The sequence below is a fragment of the Rana temporaria genome, chromosome 2 (genome assembly GCF_905171775.1).
Source record: "Rana temporaria chromosome 2, aRanTem1.1, whole genome shotgun sequence".
Taxonomy (NCBI): domain Eukaryota; kingdom Metazoa; phylum Chordata; class Amphibia; order Anura; family Ranidae; genus Rana; species Rana temporaria.
The window spans coordinates 356426896-356434542 of record NC_053490.1 but is presented as its reverse complement, the minus strand read 5'-3'; positions in this window follow the sequence as shown (position 1 = coordinate 356434542).

The following is a 7647-nucleotide window of genomic DNA, read 5'->3' as shown; positions in this document are numbered from 1 at the left end:
GTTTCGGCAGTGCGTTATTGTGTGCACGGTGCTGTTTTGCAGGTCGTTCTTCAGAGGCCATTCTGTACTTCAGGGCGTAATTTTGAGTCCGATCTGATTTGACGACCGTTTTCTAGCCATGTTGCGGGTACGAACTCGTCGCCGAGATCGTGCTGTGCTTGTTGTTAGGATGTGTGCTGCATCCCGGCAACGGTCCATGAACAGGGTGAGGAGGAGGTTGTGGACCAAGAACTGGTTGCTACGCAGGGACCAGTTCTGTCATATGCCTCTGCTGTGGGAGCTCCGAGAAAATAACCCTGATGATTTCAGGAATTTTCTTAGGATGTCTGACCCCGTATTTCAGCAGCTATTGGCTTTGGTGTCGCCTTATATCATCAGGCAGGACACCAATATGCGGGAAGCCATCACTGCTGAGCAGCGGCTAGTTGCTACGTTGCGCTACCTTGCAACAGGGAGAAGTCTGCAGGACTTGAAGTTCTCGACGGGCATCTCCCCCCAGGCTCTGGGCCTCATAATCCCGGAGACCTGTTCTGCCATCATTCAGGTTCTGCAGGAGGACTATGTTAAGGTAAGTGGTGTCCTTTCAATGCCCAAACTATATGTCTATATTGTCTGCCTTTTTTTTTAAACAAAAACACTCCCTAATTAACCTGTTTGTAATATGGTGATAATGTAAACTTTTTCTCCATGTATGCTTTTTTTCTAAATAATGTTTTCCCTACATGTATCTTTTAGTTAGTCAACCTGTCCAGCATTCTATTTTGGGGCCAAACCCACCTAGCCTAGTGCCTATATCCCCCTTTATTTGTGGCCTCCATTGTAGTCCCACCCCCCCTCCCACAATTTTTTTCTAATATCTTGCGAAAATATCTTTTTTTTACTAATATTTTTGGGGGTTGTTTGTCAGGTCACAAACTCATCTCGGGCCCCCCCCTCCCCCTAATGTTTTTTATTGCACATCAGAGGGGGTGATTAATCTTCCAAGTGATCCCATATTCTTTGGGTATATGAAATGACATGATTTTTTGATATTGGGATCCCTTGAATGTTTTGAGATATTCTGTTCACAATGTTTGTTTGAATGTATTTTTTCTTATTTTTCTATACAGTTCCCCACCACGCCACAGGAATGGCAGACTGTGGCAGCGGACTTCTCCCAGCGTTGGAACTTTCCGAACTGTGGAGGAGCCATTGATGGCAAGCACATCCGCATTGTGCCCCCACCCCATTGTGGATCCCATTTTTTCAACTACAAGGGGTTCCACAGCGTTGTGCTGATGGCGGTGGTGTCTGCCAATTATAAGTTCATGTACGTTGATGTTGGCAAAAATGGCCGGATGTCGGACGGCGGTGTCTTTGCGGAGACGGAGTTCGCCCAACGGCTTCAGTCGGAGGACCTAGGATTGCCACCTGCGGAGGAGAACGAAGAGGGTCTGCCCTTCGTGTTTGTAGCAGATGAGGCATTTGGATTGGGTCCCCACCTAATGAGGCTATTTCCCCAACGCACCCTCACCCCTGAGAGGAGGGTCTTTAATTATCGGCTGGCTAGCCGATTCAGATTGTTTTTAACTGCAATCAACCTTGCGGAATACAAGTGGAATCACGTAATCTTAAGCTGTTGCATTCTACATAATTATTTAAAAAGACATTCATCAACTTACCTAACGGTATTGCCTGATGAGGCAGATGTTGTGGCTCCGGAGCCGGGCCGTGAGGCTAGCCATACAGGCTTGGCCCCCCAAACCGCATGTGCAGTGCGTCAATAGTATGTGGATTATTTTATGGGGAGGGGGGCCATTGCAATGCCCGATCTTGGCTAAAAAATAAAATCTTCTTTTTTATGGAATAAACAGTGTATTTCGTTGTATTTTTATTTTCTTTTGGAATTTTGTGTATTGTAGCTTTTTCCTAGGTTCTCATAGAGCCATGTGTTTGGGATGTACTAAATACCCATCATTGTCAATCTTTACCAAACAAAATATACCTGAGTTATTTAATGAGTCAGCATTGATACAAAGAACTTGCCACACATTTTTGATCGTACAAATATGTTTATTTTTTACATAGCAAAAATCATTTTTTTTTTGGTATTTTTTTCATTTTTCAAAAATAGAATCAATATTTTTTTTATTTTTTTGTTTTTTTTATTTTTCAAAAATAGAATCAATATTTTTTTTTTGGTCTTTTTTTTTTTTTTCAAAAATAGAATCAATATTTTTTTTCTTTTTTTGCTCTTTTTTTCATTTTTCAAAAATAGAATCAATATTTTTTTTATTTTCTTGGTCTTTTTTTCATTTATCAAAAAAAGAATATTTTTTTTTTCTTTTTTTGGTCTTTTTTTTATTTTTCAAAAATAGAATCAATTTTTTTTTATTTTTTTGGTCTTTTTTTCATTTATCAAAAATAGAATCAATTTTTTTTTCTTTTTTTGGTCTTTTTTTCATTTTTCAAAAATAGAATCAATATTTTTTTTCTTTTTTTGGTCTTTTTTTCATTTATCAAAAATAGAATCAATTTTTTTTTCTTTTTTTGGTCTTTTTTTCATTTTTCAAAAATAGAATCAATATTTTTTTTATTTTTTTGGTCTTTTTTTCATTTAGCAAAAATAAAATCAATATTTTTTTTCTTTTTTTGGTCTTTTTTTCATTTAGCAAAAATATAATCAATGTTTTTTTTATTTTTTAGTTTTTTTTGATTTTTACACATCTAAAATCACAGCTTTTATACACAAAAAAGAAAAAAAGTACCCCAAAAAATTAAACCCTCCCCAAAACATTTATTACATTTTTCATCTGGCGTTCCAGCGTTTTGGCTTTGTGCCGAATTTCGCGGGAGGCAAGACGGATGTCTTCCACTTGTGCCCTGCACGCCAAGACCTCTGCGATGAGGAGCTGGGCACTATAGGTGTCAAGTCCCTCACCAGCACGATTTGTTCCTGAAATGTGGGACCAAAACATGTATTACAATTATGTAGGCCTACATCTACATTACCTGAAGCAGTGGTATATGATACTTTACCCGATGTTGTGGCAGGTTCCCCTTCGTCTACATCCCTCGGGGGTGTGGCTTGTTGTTGTTGTGCCTCCTGCCTTGCTGCTTCATTGTGCCCTACGAGATTGAAGAAAGGGTAAACATGAGATTCAAACATTCTAGAGGCCTGAAAGTCAAACAAACTAGCTTGTTCCTTTAAAAAAATGTGACTATTGTTGTTTTTAAAAACCCTTCTAAAACCCAAGATCAGTATTGTAGCCCTTCACAATGCACTTTAAAATCTCAGTAGATTTGGTGTCGTTTTCTTCATGGAAGCTAACCAAGTATCCACTGGATCTGCTCACCTCTGTGTGACACCCGACATAGGTTGTTGTTGTGACAAAGAATTGTGCTACTGAGTCCACATGTGTAAACAACTGCTAAGCAAATGCTCCTTTTTCGGTATATTAAGGTATTATTTCTGGTTCAAATATAGTTAGAAACACATCTATATCCATTCCACAATTGATGTCACCTCAAACCAAACAGATGTCACAACTTTCATGTTTGTGGGTCGAATAATTGGTCGTAGGAGTTGTCGTTCGTTCGATCCTAAATAATAAAAAAAACTATCTTTTTGTCTGATACAGTGATTGAACTCCCCTTTGCCCAAGCGAACTAGGCATGATGCCATTTCTCACAAAGATCGTCTTTTCTTATTTAAAGTCAGCGAATGAACTCCGACGACAAAATCTTGTGCCCACAATCATAACAAAAATTCTGGGCAACCTGAAAGAAAAAACACATGGCACAAAGAACACACCCAAATAATTAATACACATGAAAATTACTTACTTCTTCTTCTAATGACTCTTTTTATTTTTGCAAGCTGCTGGGGTTCTCTTTTTTTGAGGTCTGACCATCTTTTACGCAGTTGCTCTCTGCTCCTGCGTTTACCAAACTTACGATGGAGCCTCTTGATGACCTTCTCCATAATTGCGGCCTTTACTTTATTGGGATGCCTGTACGGGCCATGTTTGGCATCATAGTCCTCCCTCCTAAATATGATGACCATCTCCACCATTTCATGGAATGACATGTTGGAGGCTCTGCACCGCTGCCTGGTTCTTCTGGCTGGTTGGGCCTGGCCTGCCTCCTGGCTTGAGCTAGAAGCCACATTGTACTCCATTTGATCCATCATCTATCTTCCTCTCAAAACGACAGAGAAGGGGCGTGGAAAAGACTATTCCGAACGTCAGGGGCGGGGTGTCCTGCGGAGCGTCACGCGTGCGTACTGTAAAAAGGGATCCGACGTGTTTGAAAGTGGCGTGCAGAGTCTGTTGAAGAAGGCGGAAGTCACGATCGTTTCAAACGACGGTACGTAACTTAATTTTACACTTTTTTATAGTGAACAGGGAATGAGTTTGTGGGCTAGATATGGTGAGAAAGCTTATTAGTAGTAGTGGCTTGACTGACATTAGGTTTTTGTTTATATGTTTGATTTGCAGAAATAATGGATCCCTTCAAGGAAGCAGACTTCATGACTGAATTTATTCAGAAATGGAAAGAACATCCTGTTCTGTGGCAAACAAAAAAGACAATTAATAAAAACAAAGATGCCAGAGAAAAAGCAAAGGAGAGCATGCTGGAATTTGTTAAAACAAGGGTCCCCCACGCCACAAGAGACACAGTCAAGAACAAAATAAATTCCATCAGGGGCACCTACAGGGCCCAACGGGTCCAAGTCCTGGCCTCAATGAGGTCTGGGGCTGCAGCTGACTCCATCTACAAACCTAGCCTGTGGTACTACAGTCAGCTGCAGTTCCTGGACGACCACATAGAGACCAGGCCATCCCTGTCTACCCTTCCCCCAAGAGGTAGCTCCCAGCTTCCCAGCAGTCAATCCTCCAGTGTTCCCTGCAGACAAGAACAGGCAAGCTCGGAGGAAGAGCAAGAGTTCCTGGAGGACCCCAATTGTGACCCATGGAGCCAGGTATGTCATTTTTATATGAATTTAGTATATGACAAGTATAATCTAATAATGATGTCAAATTGATGTTACTAGTGTTATAAATTCAAAGGGAATGTCCAAAATAATAAAATCATATCAATAGACAGTAGTGGCAAAACAGGATGGGGACAAGATAGAAAAATGAAGGGGTCGGAATGATTGTGTGTCATTTTCTGGTAGGCCATTAGGGGGGGGGGGACGCAATACACCTGCAAGGGGTGCCAGATGTCAAACACCCTTTTTGACACAAATCTATTTGACACTAGTGTTGAGCAGAATACGCCATATTCGATTTCACGATATATCACGAATATATAGCCGAATATTCGAGAAATATTCGCTAAATTCGAATATTCGTGATATTTTATCGAAATGAAATGATTGCGAAATTTCGCTATTGCGAATGCGAAAATAATTGCGAAATTTCGGAAGGAGCACTCTGATTGGCTCAGAATATTCTTGATATTTTTTCGAAATTTCGCAAAATGCGAATGCGATATTTATTGCGGAATTTCGACAAATGCTGTAGGAGCACTCTGATTGGCTCAGAATATTGCGAATGCGAAAATAATTGCGAAATTTCGGAAGGAGCACTCTGATTGGCTCAGAATATTCTTGATATTTTTTCGAAATTTCGCAAAATGCGAATGCGATATTTATTGCGGAATTTCTCCAAATGCTGTAGGAGCGCTCTGATTGGCTCATTCTGAAATCGAATATTCGAGATATTTTATCGCAATTTCACAAAATGCGAATGCGAAATTGATTGCAGATATTTCGACAACTGCTGTAGGAGCACTCTGAAATCGAATATTTGTGATATTTTAGCGAAAAAACAATATTGCGATTGCGATATATATTGCGAAATTCTCGATCGCGCATTCGCAATCGCGCAAACAACACGCGCCCAACACGCAACCATTTCCTGGACCCTTGCCAGTTTCCAACTTTATGTTCGCATCGCAATTTTGTGCTGCCCAAGTGACCATTCCTTGGAATTGTAAAATGGTTGGAAGCAATTTCTCACCCGCTGAGGAAAAGATGCTGATTAGTGTAAGTATTTTGACCACTGTTATTTCATTATCTTTAACTGCATTTTAGACTAGTTTAAAAGTTAGTATATAAGATCAGATATTAGTATTTCCCAAACAATGTGTCTCCTGTTGTTACAAAACTACAACTCCCAGCATGCCTGGACAGCTGCAGACACCCTGGTTGGTAAATGTGTATTTAGGCACTTTCCTTGCTATTTAGCATAATGAATTTAACATGTTGTGGACATAGGACGTATGCGAACGTCCTGACTTCAGGGTCCTTAAGGCCCAAGGCCGTTCGAATACATATTGCCCTTTAGATGTTGCAGAACTACAACTTCCAGCATGCCTGGGAATGCTGGCACTTCTAGTATTGTAAGTTCTGCAGGCCCACATTTTTCAGACCTTTATGCACGGGTCTCTAAACTGTGGCACCCTAGATGCAGCAAAAGTAAAATTCTTAGCATGCACTGACAGACCATGGCTGATGGGAGTAGTAGTTTTGCAACAGCTGGAGGTGGACTGGTCTTGAAACCCTGAGTTAGGTAACAAACTCGCAGTGTTTTGCAACCATTCTGCCTCCAGCTGTTGCAAAACTACAACTCCCTGCATGCAACTGGCTGCAATTACCCCCCCCTCCCCCAATGTAAATGTACAGGGTACATTCACATGGGCTGTGGCTTACAGTGTGCTTCTAGCTGAAGCAAATTTGGTGCTGCAGCTCAAACCCTCAGCGGGAAACTACTGTGAACCCCATGCCCCTCTGACTGTACCTTAAAAACACTACACCACACTAAATATAAATTAAAAAACAAAACATATACACATACCCCTACATAGCCACCCTCACCTCCACATTAAAAGAAAACATCTTGTACGGCACTGTTTCCTAAACGGAGCCTACAGCTGTTGCAAAACAACTCCCCGTTATTACCGGACAGCCATTAACTGTCCAGGCATGCTGGGAGTTAAAGTATAATTGTTGTACAGCTGGTGACGGTGAGCTACATGGTGTATCAGAGCATGCTGGTAGTTGTAGTTGTTAACCACTTGCTTACTGGGCACTTAAACACCCCTCCTGCCCAGAGCAATTTTCAGCTTTCAGCGCTGTCACACTTTGAATGACAATTACTCAGTCATGCAACACTGTACCCAAATGATTTTTTTGTCCTTTTTTTCCCACAAATAGAGCTTTCTTTTGGTGGTATTTGATCACCTCTGGGTTTTTTATTTTTTGCGCTATTAATGAAAAAAGACCGAAAATTTGGAAAAAAAATGATTTTTTCTTAGTTTCTGTGATAAAATTTTGCAAATTATTAATATTTCTTCATAAATTTTGGCCACAATTTATACTGCTACATGTCTTTGATAAAAATAACCCAAAATTTTTGGAAATTATTTGGTCTGTGTGAAAGTTTTAGAGTCTACAAGCTATAGTGCAAATCATAAAAAATTGTCACATCTGATCACACCTGATGTACTGAAGGCCTATCTCATTTCTTGGGACCCTAACAAGCCAGGAAAGTACAAATGCCCCCAAAATAACCCCTTTTTGGAAAGTAGACATCCCAAGGTATTTAGTAAGAGGCATGGTGAGTTATTTGAAGTTGTGTTTTTTTCCCACAATACTTT